The sequence below is a fragment of the Babylonia areolata genome, chromosome 6 (assembly GCF_041734735.1).
Source record: "Babylonia areolata isolate BAREFJ2019XMU chromosome 6, ASM4173473v1, whole genome shotgun sequence".
Lineage (NCBI taxonomy): Eukaryota > Metazoa > Mollusca > Gastropoda > Neogastropoda > Buccinidae > Babylonia > Babylonia areolata.
The window spans coordinates 10,293,346-10,310,845 of NC_134881.1; the positions used below are offsets into that span (position 1 = coordinate 10,293,346).

Consider the following 17,500-nt stretch of genomic DNA (forward strand, 5'->3'; position numbering starts at 1 on the left):
CATTTTCTCTGTCTCTGTCTCTTTCTGTCTCTCTTATGAGCTTATACTGTGTCTCTGTCTGTCTGTCTGTCTGTCTGTCATGAGCTTATACTGTGTTTGTTATGTTGTTAACGTCTATGAATCTGTTTCTTTTGTTTTTCTGTGCATAAACTACCTATGTTCTTGGTAACCAATACACCTATCAACAATATTTTTGTGCATATAATAAGGTGTTCTTGTCAATTGTGTGTTGTGTCTTGTGCATATGTGTATCTCTCTCACTCTCGGCATAATTCACCTTTTTGGTAGTTATATCTTTTACACGCATATACCGATAGTGAGTGGTGTTTTCATGGAACTGTGCAGTCACTTTCAGACACTCCCACTCCAGTGTTATGTAATGCAGTTGAAAGAGCAAGCCGAAGATTGTAAGGGAGGAAGAGAAACAAAATTTTCTTCGCATACATTCTCAAACACACACACACACACACACACACACACACACACACACACACACACACACACACACACACACACACATTGATTAAGAGAGCAAAGATTTTTTTTTTTCATTTCAATCAATTCCATTACCAAGTATTTGGACCACCAAATATTAGGACAGACACAACGAATAATATGGACAGAACTTTTATTCTAAATAACCTTTACCAAGTATTTGGATCAAGTAATGGACCATTCATGACAAACAGAAATGAAGTAAGTTTTTATCTGAAATAATTTTTTATGTAAAAAAAGAACAATTCTTCACCAAGTAAATGAACAAGTATCATCAGGTCACTCTAGCACCAGAATTAAATTGGCAAGGTTTCCATTCAAAACCAATCTTTTGCCAAGTATCGAAACAAATTATCAGGACAATCCGATAAAATAAAAACTTTGCTAACAGCCCAGCCGACGGTACTGAGTCCATTTCAGAGAGGAACATCCTGATGTTCTTAGAAACAAGTTGCAGGGAACTAAAAAATAAACGTTAAAAGGAAAAACAAAACAAAAACAAAACAAAACAAAAAAAACAAAAAAAAAAACAAAACCGTAAAAAGACCGATACTCCTATGTTTTGCTCAATCCATGGCAGAATGCCATCAATATCAAAAGGTTAAATTAAAACAGCATTGAAACGACCAGTTCACCCACGTTTGCTCTGTCCATGCCAAATTGAAATCAATGTTAAAAGGTCAATTAAAACAATATCGAAAGATGACCAATTTACTCTTGTCTTATTCAGTCCATGTAAAATCAAAACTATAAAGAAATTTAATATAACATAAAAGAATATCACAAAGTCTACTTTTTTTTCTTCCAATCATTGAAAATATTGAAAAATGAAGTTTAAATCATTGAATATAACGTTAAAAAGACAAAACAGTTACTATGCTGAAGTCAATATAAAAGAACAGAAAGTTGTAAAACAACGCACGGATGAAGACAATATGTACAAAAAAATCCACTGATATGAAAAAACAAACAAACAAAAAACAAACAAAAAAACTGCACGCAGGGGGAAAAAAAACAAAAACAGACAAGAAATGGGTGGCGCTGTAGTGTAGTGACGCGCTCTCCCCGGGCTGGAGAGAGCAGCCCGAATTTCACACACAGAAATCTGTTGTGATGAAAGGAAATACAAATTTGTATGATAGTCTGTCGTATCCGACTATGACCATCAGAACAGCAGAGGAGGCAACTGCTGTTCCGACTATTTGGGCTAGAATTTGATTATAGTGGAGAGTGTCTTGCCCAAGTTACATCCCCACTCTCTCGGCCAAGAGGGTTTTAGGACAGTCGGCGTTGGGATGGTTCCCAAAGGCCAACTAGCCCACAAGGCTGCAGCACTAAGAACCAGTGCAATTTTGCCTCCTAGTTTGAGAGTCATAGTCCTTCACAAAAGACTAAGCTGTAAATGATTTCCCATTGACTGGAGAAACCATTGATAATACAGCTCTCACTTTGCTGTTGGCCCAAATGTAAAACTTATGTCAATCTGTGATATAAGCCGAGTGTTGGGCCAAAAAGGAAATACAAATACAAATACAACAACTACCACACCTCTACTCACACCACTCACGCAGTGGAGCTTCCCGTAACTATAATTATCGCCTACGTGCTGTTTTTCACGGCTCGGCGATCCCCGTTATTTTCCGTCAGCGAATCAGCGAGCCAGCGTCAAGCGTATGAATGACATTTGTGTGTGTGTGTGTGTGTGTGTGTGTGTGTGTGCTTGTTTCGATCACTGAGCAACTGTTGAGCAGACGAGGAGTCATCTCGTGGCGACTGGACATTGATTTTCATCGGGCGTCAATCGGCAGAGAAGGTGGGTGTGAATGAGTTTCTTCTTCTTCGTTCGTACGGTTGGAACTCCCACGTTCTCTCGTATGTACACGAGTCGGCTTTTTCGCGCATGATCGTTTATACCCCACCAATAATTTATATATGTTATCAATGAAGTATCCATATTATCATGAATACAATAAAATGATATAACATGATTGTTAATCAGTCCTGAAATGGCATATAATTGTCAAGTGGACTAAATGAAATTAAAGGTGGTGGTATCTGAAATTATCACTGCTAGTACTAAGGGTGTCTTTGGTTAAAACTGATGATGTCAGGATGATGCTCAGTTTTAGGTATTTTAGGAATTTTACAAATTTTCATTTAATTTCATATTGCTTTGAGTACTGCTAACCTCGCAAGACCACATGAGGGCTTTTATGCCTTCCTTTAAGTTCCTTGCCTTACCAAATAATGCAAAATCTTCACCTGATGTCAATGAATAGATAATATGAAAAGAAATATAGTAAATTCTGAATATTGACACCATATTTATCTCACAGATTTTCCCATTGATTATCATTTTCTTCTTCAATTTGCTGATCATCTGCTGATCCACCATTTCACCCCCATATCCTCTTTTTTCCCCACTTGTGGTCAGGAATGAGAATTCAGTATCAGCAACTTTAACAACAACAACAGCAAAAGTGAATGCTTCATACATGACTAACAATTTATTCAGAACCCATACAGCCAGCTGGTAACTTTAATTTTCATCAATATTTCAGTGATTTTGGCCTACTTTGCATTGAACAGTTTTCCAATCCCTAAACATTTATATTGATCTGCTCTTTTGCAACTAATCTGTACAACCTTTTAGGTGCAGGGTGAATAGTACACACTACTACCTGTTTTATTTATTCTCTGTCCGCAAAGGCTACAGGAAGGGCAAAATTTTCTCCCTATCTTTCTTTCTTTTTTCCTTTTTTACCCCCCCCCCCCCCCCACTATTCATATGACATTCTGAGTGAGGACAGGCTGAGAATAAGAATAGACCAATGTATGAGCCATTTACAAATTCACAAAAAAGTGTTTTTTTTTTGTTTTTTTTTAATAAACATTTTTATTCAAGTTTAACATTTAATGAGTGCATACATACATTTCATACATACAGGCGGACATACAAAAATTGTATTTGTAATTATTAATAATATTACTTGTTATTAAACGTTATTTAAACTATAAAGCAGGAAAACAACAATACAACATTGTTTTTATACAGAAAAAAAAACAAAAACAAAAAACAAACAAACAGACAAACACAAATAGTCATATGCACTACATAAAAAAAGTAAATATATGAAGGGAAAATATTTCTTAAAAAAAAAGAACAAACGTTACATTCGTGGTTGTCATTCCTCCTCCTCCTCGTTGCCTTCCATCATTTTTATGTATGGGTACCATTTTCTAGAAAATGCTATGGACATCATTTCCATCGAGTGTATATATTTTTCGGTTTTGTATATGTTTCTTAGGTCTGTAAGGAAGTACTTTATACATGGTTTGATTTTATTTATTCTGCATTTATAGATGAAATGTTTCGCCACTAGAATGATATAGTCAAATATTTCATCTGTTTTTTGTAATATCATCATTTCCAAATAATACTAACTCTATATTCAACTTTACATTTGCACAATTTTCACACTTTTCCTTCAAGACATTTTCTAAGTCCCCCCAAAAGAGATGAGTAAATGTACAGTGCCATAAATAGTGTTGAATTGTGTCTATGTCATTTTTACATAAATTGCACATGTCGCTATTTGTTATTCCCATTTTTTTTTTAGTATTTTGTTTGTAACCAATATACCATGACATATTCTAATCTGGAACCATTTCAATTTTACTTCCTTTATGTTTTTCACTTGTTTCATAGTCGTATCCCAATTTATTGCAATATCTAGTTTTTGCTCCCACTTGATAAAAGAATTTATATTATATATAAAAATCGGTTCAAGTAGTATATCATAATATATTTTAGATCCTTTCTTAACCTTAGCTATTATCTGTAGTGCTTTTGGTTCTTTATTGCATGTTTTATCTGTGATAGTAATATTGTTTGTGCTTAAGTAACTTTTAATGGAGCGTATGATGATTGACAAATTTATTAACTAATCCTTACCCAATGTCAAAGTAAATCATGCTAAAAAAAATATGTAACAGTGAATGTCAAAAGTCCATTTTTCCCTCTGTGTACTATGAATTTGAGAAATGTCCAAGATATGATTTAGGGAGCTTAATCAATATGTCTACTCTAATGAATTTTCAAAACTAAGTAAACATTTAATTTTAAACAATATATCCATGAAAATACTGCAGACAGGCTTATTTACTTATGATGTTAATGCTTGACTGATCTTGGCTGTTTTACAGTGGATGCAGTGCAGTGTCTCCTAAAACAGCTTTAAGCATTTCACACACACACACACACACACACACACACACACACCCCTACCTCATCCTGTCATCCCTCTTTTGCCTCAGCCTCTCTGTCTCTCACTCAACACACACACACACACACACACACACACACACACACACACACACACACACACAGCTGTGCATATTTTTGATAATCATTATTATCACTTTTATGTCAAAGGAGAGAGGAGGGGGCGGTAAATTAAGACTTTTACATCCCCCAAGATAGAGGTACAGTTTGTGGTAAAACCAAAGCAAAACTGTCCATTTTGACAGGGATTCATCAGTCAGCCTTTAGAATTCCCTGGTGAAATGGGCTTTAGTATGAAGATAATGTTGAGCAGATTTATTACCATTTTAACCCCCTCCTCACTTCTCTCTTTCAACACCAATTCCTGACTGTTAATTGTATTGTAGCATTAATGACAAAAGTTAGAACAATTATATTTCCAAAGATTCCCTTTAAATACTACTCAGCTACACCAAGTGTGTTTGTGTGCTTGTATGAGACAGAGAGAGAGAGAGAGAGAGAGAGAGAGAGAGAGAGGTATATTTTATTATTATTATTATTATTTTTATTTTTATTTTTTTTTATTGATATTTGCACCGTGTATTTTTATATCCAAAGTTTTCTTGTATGTCTTCATGTGCTGTTGTCTGTCATTAATAGTGTTAAGCACTATTGTATTAATTTTATGTATTGTTTCATGGGAATTGCTTTGGTCACACTGGGTAGTTTGCACCTTATAAATGCTATTATTACTATTTTTATACTGCTACTACTACTACTTTTTTTTTTTTTTTTTAAATCATTATTAGTATTATTATTATTGTCATTCTTCTTCTTCTTCTTCTTCTTATTATTATTATTAATGCTTTTATTATTATCTTTAAATTTTGTTGTTGTTGTTGTTATTCTCCAATTTGGGAAAATTAAGGAAAAGATTTAAATATCACTAACTCAGACACTTTGTAGCACCACTGTGAAATAAGCCAGCAGTAGCTTGTGTGTTAATTTTATCAGATTTGTAAATTTCAATGAAAACTGAGCTCCCTACTACATTAAAATGTATAGTGTTTGTAATATGCATGCATGCATGTATGCGCACGCATGTGTATGTGTATGTGTGTGTGTGTGTGTGTGTGTGTGTGTGTGTGTGTGTGCGCGCGCGCGCGCACTCTAGTATCATTTATTCCTTTGTAGGCAACACGCTCATAGTTCATTTAGGCATTATGATAAACTTTGATAAACATAACTTTTCCTAGAATTGACTTTCATTGACATATCCCTAAAACTAATATTGTGTAATTAAAGTATCACTAATTTCAGAAACCTGATTAGACTATAGATAAAGACATACTTTATATTTTATTTTATAAATGTCCCGCTTACAGTAGCTTCAGTGATTTACCAAAATTTTATGGGTCGTACCTGAAAGCTTGCTTCAGGAGAAAACTAACACCATGGTGAATGCTCAGTGACAGTTTCTATTTTACACACGAGTATTGGCCGAGTGCATAAAGTATTATTATCGATCGTTACTTAAGTTGACACATCCTCATTCTTCTTCTGTCATCTGTTTTTCAGGGATAAGGTCAGGGCCGATATTTACTGCAGTAGTTTTTCAGTTTTGCTTCAAGATGGGGTTATGGTCGTAACATGGCTTTTCTACACCTTCATTAAGCATTTCATTTATTTATTTTACTGTAGGAAGAACCATGTGCTGAACGGTGGTGGCCACTGCCTACCGCATTTTCATCACTCTCTGTTCATGTCGTCAATGTAAACCGGAACATGACTGTTTATAGTAACGGCTATGGCAGCGCCCTATAAACCGGAAAACGGCCTATCGTGAAGTTGTGAATAGGCAGCCATACTTCGTTTTCGGGGGTGTGCATGCTGGGTATGTTCTTATTTCCATAACCCACCGAACGCTGACGTGGATTACAGGATCTTTAACGTGCGTATTTGATCTTCTGCTTGCTGTGTGCACACGAAGGGGGTTCAGGCACAAGCAGGTCTGCACGTATGTTGACCTGGGAGATCAGGAAAAATATCCACCCTTTACCCACCAGGCGCGGTTACCGAGATTCGGACCCGGGACCCTCAGATTGCAAGTCCAATACTTTAACCATTCGGCTATTGCGCCCGTCTAAATGAGTATCAGTTATGGGTAGGAACGTCAACACTGACCTGTGGAGTGATGGCCTAGAGGTAACGCGTCCGCCTAGGAAGCGAGAGAATCTGAGCGCACTGGTTTGAATCACGGCTCAGCCGCCGATATTTTCTCCCCCTCCACTAGACCTTGAGTGGTGGTCTGGACGTTAGTCATTCGGATGAGACGATAAACCGAGGTCCCGTTTGCAGCATGCACTTAGCGCACGTGTCACTGCTATGTTTTCCTGTAATAACTTTGGTAGATAAACCATTGGCAGATTTCAATCAAGACACAACATTTGGCAAGCATAACACGATTTCATTGAAGATACACGGTTACAGTTCAGAAATTACCACCAGTTAGCAGACGACTTGTCAACGGACTGACGGTCGGATACGAGAAACAATATGGCGTCCAGTTGGCTTAAGCTTTCCTGGCCAATGAGCTATCCATGTATTTTTAGTATAGTGGAATCGACCCCGTACCCTCAGATCATCTCGCCTCCAAGGCGGACGGACGCGTTACCGCCTGACCCTGGCACTCCTGCACCCCCGGCTTTTTATTTATTCATTTATTTTATTTTTTAAACGACTAATGTGATAATTGCTTCTTTTGGTTACTTTTCTTTTTGAACGAGGCCACAATGTAAGCTCTCATTGTGAGAAAATATGGAAAGCTTGACTTGACTTGGCTTGACTTGACTTGACCTATGGACCGGAACTGTCTACTCTGAAATCACCAGATGTTACGTTCAACACGCTCACCAGAAACCAGACGTTCACGTCTTGTCGCGGCTGTTGGTGGGAGTTGGGGGTGCGGTGGTGGTGGGGGAAGGGGTGGTGTGTCTCGATGAACCAGAACGGAAGCGGAAACGTACACTTAATGTTGCGAGGCTCGAACAGGAGAGAGAAAACAAAATACAATAAAACAGGGCTTGGGAGTGTCAGCGGAGATCGTTCTAATCTCCGGTGTTAGCCACGAACATACTTATCATCTTATGTCCGGGACCGTCACAACTCCATGTGAGAATGAGCAGCGTGTGCCGGTGGTGTTGATGAGTCAGTCAGTCTATCCTCTATCCTTGCTGGCTTCCTTTTCATTCTCGATGATAGTATGACATTTGGGAAGCTGGAGGAAGTTTAGTTGGTGTGTGTGTGTGTGTGTGTGTGTGTGTGTGTGTGTGTGTGTGCGCGCGCGCACCGCGCGTATGTGTGTGTGTATATATATATATATATATATATATATATATATATATATATATATATATCTGTGTGTGTGTGTGTGTGTGTGTTGTGTGTGTGTGTGTGTGTGTGTGTGTGTGTGTGTGTGCGTGCGCGCGCCTGTGTGTGTGTGTGTTGTGTGTGTGTGTCTGTGTGTGTGTTGTGTGTGTGTGTGTGTGTGCGTGTGTGTGTGTGCTTTTGTGGTATCCTGTGCGTATCGTTGCAAGCCGAGACAGCTATTCATGTAGTGTTGGCGTGATGTGTGTGGGTGTGTGCTTTTGTGGTATTCTGTGCGGTATCGTTGCAAGCCGAGATAGCTATTCATGTAGTCAGGTTGGCGTGATGTGTGTGGGTGTGTGGTTTCGCGGTTTTCTTCGGGGTATTGCAAGGTTTGACCCCTATTCAGTGTTTGTTTGAAAGTGTTGGGGTGTGTGTGGTTTCGCGGTTTTCTCAGTGCGGGGTGTTGCAAGGTTAAACCTATAGGCTACTTATTCAGTTTTTGTTTGAATGTGTCTGTGTGTGTGTGTGTGTGTGTGTGTGTGTGTGTGTGCCGGTGTGTGTGTGAGCCGGTGTTGCTTGATTCGACGGTGAGTTTAGACAGGAATGGGAAAGAGCTACCAAATATTCACACGCAGTGGTGACGGGGTGTGGTGAAACAACCGTGCAGCTGAGTTGCTTCAAACAGCTCAGAACCACGTGTTCAGTGCAACGCGTACCTTCTTCTCAGTCTTCTTCTTCGTTCGTGGGCTGCAACTCCCACTTTCACTGTATGTACACGAGTGGGCTTTTACGTACATGACCGTCTCTACCCCCGCCGGCCATGTAGGCAGCTATACTCCGTTTTCGGGGGTGTACATGCTGGGTATGTTCTTGTTACCAAAACCCACCGCACGCTGACATGGATTACAGGTTCATTAATGTGCGCATTTGCTCTTCTGCTTGCGAAAACACACGATGAGGGTTCAGGCACAAGCAGGTCTGCACATATGTTGACCTGGGAGATCGGAAAAAAACTCCACCTTTTACTGTTGTTCTCATCGCCCATGGCAGACCAGAAACTGAAGTAAGGCAATCCTTAGCGACAAAAGTTAGATTTTTAAAACGAAGGTGTTATGCCTTTTTCTTTCTTTCTTTTTAAATAAAAAAAAAATCATTAAAAAAATCTGCTATTGAAGTGTGGTAATCAACAATAGGGTATTGCTATTGCGTTTAATTTTTAGATGAAAGTATTATATACCTGTAACTTTACAGTTTACAAAATGAGTGAATAAATAAATGAATAAATAGATAAATGAATAAATAACGAAAGAAAGAATCACACACACACACACACACACACACACACACACACACACACACACACACACACACAGAAGAAGAAGAAGAAAATTAATAAAAAGATTGTTTGGTTTGTACAAGACAAAATAACCTAATTATTTTACGGACTTAATGGTAGCTATTGACAACCTGTAGATTGCATATTCTGTAAAGAAGTATGGTTAAATTGATTTTTTCGTATGATTAGAGCATATAGCCCTGAAGAGGCCTTCACAGTCGACAGGGTTCTGAACAATGTGAAACTGAAACTTAAAGAAATGAGCTCGCCACAACTGTCTTGCTTTGTTCTCAGAGAGAGTTATGTCATGTCAATGCAGACATGTATGTGGTTGCTGTGATCCGCCACAGTCCAAGTCGATGACTGAAGACATGATGGAAATCAACTGGAATCTTTGTGTGAAATGTCAAACAGCATCACAAGAAACTTTGATCTGGCCAACCAAGCGAGAATGTGCTGGTTATGCCTATGTTACTGAAACCCTTGCTGATTTTAAAAGATAAGAACATTGCCCAAATTCTGTTGATCTATCTTTGTTTGATGAAGGAGATGGATATGAAGCAACGTTTTTACATTTTTCTAAGTGCCAGAAGAGGTGTAGAACAGAGAAAGCAGGGACAAACTCTAAAAGGTGACTGGGAGCAAATATATATATATATATATATATATATATATATATATATATATATATATATATATATATATAAGAATTTCAAATCCAGTGCTAGTCCTGTGAAAACAAGAAACCTGTTTGGTATTCCTGCAAATAAATTAATGCATTTTTTAAAGTGATGAGGGTATACTGCAAGGAGCTGGACTTAGGACTTGATTACAAGATGAGAAACTGTGCAGAAGAGCTTCAGGATAGAAGTCTCTTAGTTAAACTTGCTTCAGGGGACATGGTAACAACAGATGTATACCATACACATGCTCATTTAACTCTATAGACGTGCTGACAATCCGTCAAATGCAAACTCTCGAGGGAAAAATGAAGACATGGATGGTGATAAGTCTCAGTTGTGTAGAATATACACGTGTGGACTGGCACAGTCAGGAATCGAGCAAACTGAAGTGCATTCATCACGTATCAAACATAAACTTCGCACAGCTCTTCCAGATCCCATTGCCACTTTACAAGGCAGAGAACTGTCCTAATGTTTGACAAAAACCTCGGTGACACCATCAAGAAACATGCAGTTATGATACAGAAGCCTCACATCTTGCAAAAACCGCTGAGCTGATAAGAAGTGATCTGTTGTAGCCAGATAGTTCATTCAATGGCAAATTCATCCACAGAATGTCAAGAAAATTGTATACATTTCAACTTAAAGGCGCCCATCAGCATGATAACCAGTGGGCCAGATTCCATTGAAGAATTAACCACTCCACCCCCGATTCAAACTGTTCTCAGTATATCACAGATAATTGCATATAAATGCAAAAAATCATTAAAAGCAACAACACATATGCAGCGCAACAGGACACAGACATCACTCTCAATCTGCTTCAGCCTTAAAGTTCATTGTCAGACAAGAAAGAAAGGGCTGGTTGAAATCCTTCATAGCCTTGGCCTTGGAATCTCATTACAAGCGTGTGTTGTCTATTTCAACAGATATTGCAAACAGTGTATAGCAAACATTTGAAACAGACGGTGTAGTTCTTCCGCCAAGAATGATGACAAACATTTACATAGTTGGAGCGGTCAACAAAACTGACCACATCTCAAGATTGACAACAGCGGGAGACACCTTCCATGGGATATTTGATACAAAATAAGCATGAAGACGCAGAAGCAATTATGCACTTCACACCCCTAATTCAGCAATCGGTGTCCGCCAGAATGGAAATAATGCCTCCCCTCCCTGTCACCTACACAAAAGTGCATCAAGTTGCTCTGACCTCCAAAGATGTCTAAATACCGTCAGTGCAAAACCAGCCGTCAGACTTGAAAACAAGACGCACAACACTGAAAGTGAATGGTTGGTGTACTGCAAAGGTGTCAGCGTAGTGAGCAAGGACGGAGGGGCGGATGAAGACATCAAGAACCGCATCAACAAAGCGAGGCATGCCTTCAACACCCTGCGGACACCCTGCGGCCAATTTGGAACTCTACATCTCTTTCCACTCACATCAAACTGAGGATCTTCAACATCAACGTTAAGGAGTCCTCTTGTGTGGCTCTGAAACATGGCGAACAACCAAGACGAACACAAGCAAACGACAGGCCTTCATCAATAGATGCCTGCACTGTATTTCAAATGATCAGATGACCAGAGACCGTATCAACTGCCTGCCTCTGGAAAAGAACCAACCAGGTGCCCATTAGTGAGGAGATCAGGAAGAGGAAATGGGGCTGGATAGCAATACCCTTCGAAAGCCTCGAGCGGGCTGACCAAAGCAGACCTGGAAAAGAAGCTTGGAGGATGAGATGAAGGCACAGCCGGATGGACATAGGCCCGGCTGAAGAGAGCAGCCAAAAACCGACTCTGCTGGAGGAGTACTGTTGCATCCCTATGGTCCAGAAGGAGTCAAGAGGCAAAAATCTAATAAGTAAGTCACTGCAAAGGTGTCATTGAAGATGAACGTGAGATCGCCACTGGTACACTTTCCTGGTCAGACTTCCATGCTGCACGTCATGAGTATCTGGGCAGACATACTAGCAACATTGGCCATGCTATCAGAAAATGTGCACTAAATCGCAATAACAAAACATGCAATGGATGTTGTGCAGCCTGCAGTGGAGCATCCAGGGCAGCATGGAGTCATTGGACCAACCTGTGTATGCCCTGGGCAAGAAAAAAAAGTGAAATGTGATACTTTAACAAAATTACAGTCACCAGTGTGCGCAACGGTATATTAAAATTTCTCCTTATCCTACCACACCGGACTGCTGTAAAGGACTGCAGGACAGAAGGCAGTCAAGCATCAGCGAGAAGACCCACCACCCTTCCTTGGAAGCACTCTTTACCCTTATGAGAATGAGAAGGATTTTACTATTCTACAATCATAGTTGGTCTTCTCCACATTGAATCTAGTAAGTACGATATTGTCTGTCAGTGCTGAAAGAATGGCAAAACAAGCGAATTGGGCGCATATGTTTGCAGTTTTTGGTGAATGCTTGATATGAATTAAAAACGAATCCAAGCAAAAATGTTTTAGACATGCGTGTGGTGCCTCTGGAAATTGGCAGAGCTGAATCGACCTTGATTATACTTACATTCACAGATTTACGACTGATTTTCTTTATTTACAAGTATATCAGTATCATCAAGGTCAGATCTTAAGAAACTGAAGTACTTTGCAAAATATCAACTCATAGCAGAAGAAATTCAGAAAGGAGGCTTAGTTGCTATCATAAATGGCACCCAAAGATCTAGACACATCTTTTTTCCCTCCCTCTCTTCTTTTTGTTTTTGTTTCTTTTTTTTTCTTTCTTTTTTTTGTGTGTTTTTGTTTTTTTTTGTTTTTTTGTTTTTTTTCTCGGGGGGGGGGGGGGGGGGGGGGCCGGGGGGGGGGTTGTTTAGGGTACAAGTAGCCCACAGAAAGATGAAAAATATGTACATGTTCTTTAACATATATGAGCAACATAACAATGGACATTGAGATTAAACAACGACCAGTTAACATCACTGACACTGTGACCTATTTTCTATTTTTATTTTATCTTTATTATTTTTGTCACGAAACACCCCTGAAGACATTTACATAACATAGCAAGTACATAATAACATAATTAACATTCGGGGGCCATGTTCTGGACATTTTCACGTGTGAAATTGGGTAAGAAAACGAAATAATCGAGAAAATAAGTGTCATTTGTTTTGAACTTAGTGACCTACTTTAGACGCTGACCACGCCCACTTCCGGTGCAGTGATAAGGTGGATCCCTTGCTCAAATGAACCACAAATGAATAAGGAATCAGAAAAACCAAACAGAATGTTTTTACCATGAAGTGCAGCTTTCTCCTCAGGTTTTTCGGACTTAATGCCCCCCACTAGTACGCTTGTTCAGCGGTAAATATGCTTTGTTTCTTTCGCGCATCATCTTCCCGGATGGATTGGAAATAACGACAAAAGAAGTGGATTTCTACAAAGAACGCAAAATAAGCTTTCCATTGACTCCAAACACAATATGTTTTCTTACATAGCAATTGTTGCGGCAACGGTTGAAACATACATGAAGAAAGAGAAGAGAAGGTCAAGCAGAAACATGATCGCAAAAATCGTAAAATTTAAATCCCTCTCTAAGAAAACATACGCTTATTACAATGAAATCGTAAATATCACCAGAGCATTTAGCATGCCTGCGTGCAGATCAGCCCACCTTTTGAGTTGTAGACTTTTTCTTGTCAGCACAACAAGTGTTTAAATGAACACACTGTAGCATGGTGAGTGTGAGCAGCAGGGGGATGGAGAGCGGGGTGAGTGTAATCGCTGCAGGAAATGTGTGGAAGCGTGAGAAAAGTGGGGGGAGGGGGGGGGGGGGGGCTGCGGGGCCGAGTGAAACAAAGAAGGCAGTGTCTAGGTTTGGCACGCGGGGCCAGAAATACCACGGTGAATGCACCGGCCAGTGCAGAGTGCCAGTGTAGAGTGCGGTGGGAAAGTCTGGCATGAAAAAAAAATTGACCCCGAGACGCTATACGCTGCTCGGAAACTAAGGAGGTGGATTCTGTGCTCGGCTGAGCAGCCGTGGTTACCTCTAGGTCATCGCTCCACATTTCATCATATGTGCAGCATGTGCACTTAGTGCTGATTGGAGCGCCTCGACACGGCCTCGACCAATGGGAATGGAGCAGCAACAAAAACGAGAGAAATTTTAGAGCGAAGGATCCCACCAGTGGGCATGTCGCTCAGCAATCAAGAGAATAACTATTAGTTTCCACTCGTCGCTGCTGACTGATCTTGCAAGGAAGATTTTCATATCACTGCGATTATTGGTGAGCACAACTGATTAGTTGAGTCTTTAACGCTAATTTAATATAATGTGTCTGGTTTTTGTTGTCTGTGAATTCTATGAACACTCGCGGCATTACTGAAAACTTTCGATCGCAACCTGTTGAAATTATGCACACACAGGTTGTGGACACTGTGAAACAGTAGTGACACAGTAAATTTCACTGATATATAGCAGAGAATGTATGTCAGTTCTTTTAAAGCTCTTGACATGACGTCGGTGTGTGCGTGTGTGTGTGTGTGTGTGTGTGTGTGTGTGTGTGCGCGCGTGTGCGTGCGTGCGTGCGTGCGTGTGTGAGTGTGTGTGTGGGTTATGTATTTGTTATGTAAACAGCATACCAATCAGACACACATTCAGTGATTTATGGTTCAGAGAATGTCATACAATGAATACGATACGATACAATGCATTGAATAGAGTAACAAGCGAGGGATCATAGCAAACAGACGGGCGCAATAGCCGAGTGGTTAAAAGCGTTGGACTTTCAGTCTGAGGGTCACACCGGTCACACCGACGCCTGAAACTTGTAGCGAGGCGTGTCGCTCGCACACGCGCGACAAATCTCCCCAGGCATCACGCATCACGCTCCATATTTGGAAAGTCACGTGCGGTCAGTGTCGCCCTGACGATAATTTATTGTTGATAATGAAGAGGAAATTATGGTTGACAGTTGCCATGAAAATACCCCCCCCCCCCCCCCGCCCCACACACACACTTTTTCCGAGGAAGAAAACAAAAAACTTCGTTTTTTGTTGTTGTTTTTGATGATGTTGTTATTATTATTATTTTTTTTTTTTTTTACATTTGAAATTGGGCAACATTTAGATATAACATGCATTTGTTGTTTTATACTGTTTGTTTCTTTATTTTCTTTTGACGTTTTTTTCAAACACATCACCACGTTTCCTTGAATTTATTCATCGCACACCCTGTCCAGTATATCTGTTTATTAGTAATTATTCAGTCACTTTTCCATGCATGATATTGATATTCATTGGAAAATCAATCATTTGATCAATCATTCAGTCACTCACCAGCCACTATATTAATTGTTACATCAATCAAATGATCTCTCATCTGTTAACTGTCTCAAACAATGTAATGAAATAAAATCTGTGTTGTTTAGCATACCATTTTGCTTGTCTATTCATTCATGCAATTAGATAAACTGGATAAATTTATCATAATTCATACTTACATATTCATTTATATGTATTCGCTGATTTCATTTTATTCACTTCATGTATAAGTCATCAACATTTTATTTATAAACATGAAACTGCATTTATTCATTATTTCATTTTATTCGTTTACTACTGAATTGTTGACCTGTTTTAATTTTATCACTATTTTGCTTCTTTGCCATCCAGTTTTCACTGACCCTTTCCTTCAGTGAATATATTCTGCATTGTATTTGTTTATCTAATATTGTACAATTCATTATACAGGTCTATCTGTCCAACTGTCTGTCTGTCCTTAATAATTTGTTTAACGAAAAATGCGTTTACTTCTTAATTTACTTGTACTTAATCATTCATTCCAAATATTTGACATGACAAGATGAACTATAACAATTTATACTCTTGACTGATTGTTCATTTATTTCATCTTTCTTTTTTAAACTCGTTTATTTATTTTAAGATTCTTTTCCTATCACACTAGAAATAACAAAAACATTACATGGTATGCAAGAGACACTTGGCTACAGTATTTTTCTGTCTTAGTGACCAGACACAGCCATAGTGTGCAGAATCACAAATAAACAAATCTAGTTTTAAACACACACACACACACACACACACACACACACACACACACACACACACACACACACACACACACATATATATATATATATATATATATAGAGAGAGAGAGAGAGAGAGAGAGAGAGAGAGAGACAAAGACAGAGACAGAGACAGAGAGAGACACAGAGAGAGAGACACAGCGAGAGAGACACAGAGAGAGAGACACAGAGAGACACAGAGAGAGTTCGTGGACTGATCTTTTGACTGGAGAGTGTGAGAGAGAATATGTGTGAGTATATATATATATATATATATATATATATATATATATATATATATGTGTGTGTGTGTGTGTGTGTGTGTGTGTGTGTGTGTGTGTGTGTGTGTGTGTGTCCTCTATGTGTTGATGTTTACAATCAGATACAAAAAGTGTATATATATTATATATAAGAAAATGTAATAATTTATTTAAGAAGAATTTTACATTGGAACCAAACCTGGTTGTTGCATCTTTCATTTGCATTAGTGTTTATGTGTGAGAATCCTGTACATGCAATTGTGACAGTTCTTTTCTTCTCCATATCAGTTGCACAGCTTCATAAAATAAACTGTGCCTGTTATAACTGCAGATACAATCAGATTCCAACATTTTACAGTTCCAAACAAAATGGTTTGAAAAGAAAGATAAGAAATTACAATTGCAATCAGACCATGAAGGATAAATCAATTATGGAAGCATGTATTTGTGTTGAACCAACAGTTCTCCAATAGGAAGTAACACAAGTTACAATTGAAAACATCAAAACACACTGATATTATACAATGGTGTGTAAGTTAGCAAACAGTGTTATTAAAACACTGATATACATAATTACAAGTCATTTGGCAAACTCCGTAAGAACAAACTGCTGGGAAATGTTTATTTCAGCTGAAGCTGAAATAAGACAGATAAGTATGATAGGTAGTTCAGTAGTGTGTGTGTGTGTGTGTGTGTGTGTTCAGTAGTGTTAGTGTGAGTGTTCAGTAGTATTTTTGTGTGTGGTGTGGTGGTGGTGGTGGTGGTGGTGTGTGTGTGTGTGTGTGTGTGTGTGTGTTTGTGTGTGTGTGTGTGTGCTTGCACATAATGTGTGGGTGAAAATAAAGTAGAAGTGTGTATTGCTCTAAAAGATATTTGGAAATCCAGTCATCCTTACAATTTCAGGTTGTTGCATCTTTCATTTACATCAGTGTTGATGTGTGAGAATCCTGTACATGCAATTGTGACAGTTCTTTTCTTCTCCCCATCAGTGGCTCAGCTTCATACCAATAAACTGTGCCTGATATAACTGCAGATG

General features: G+C 38.9%; 1 protein-coding gene across 1 annotated transcript in view; it reads left to right on the top strand.

Moving 5' to 3' along the window:
• The first annotated feature begins 14,086 nt into the window (after positions 1–14,086).
• Positions 14,087–17,500, top strand: part of LOC143283228 (uncharacterized) — a 79,409-nt gene continuing 75,995 nt past the window's right edge. Inside the window, exon 1 of the mRNA XM_076589403.1 lies at positions 14,087–14,401. The gene's annotated coding sequence lies outside the window, so the exon portion shown is untranslated. The remainder of the gene's footprint in view (positions 14,402–17,500) is intronic.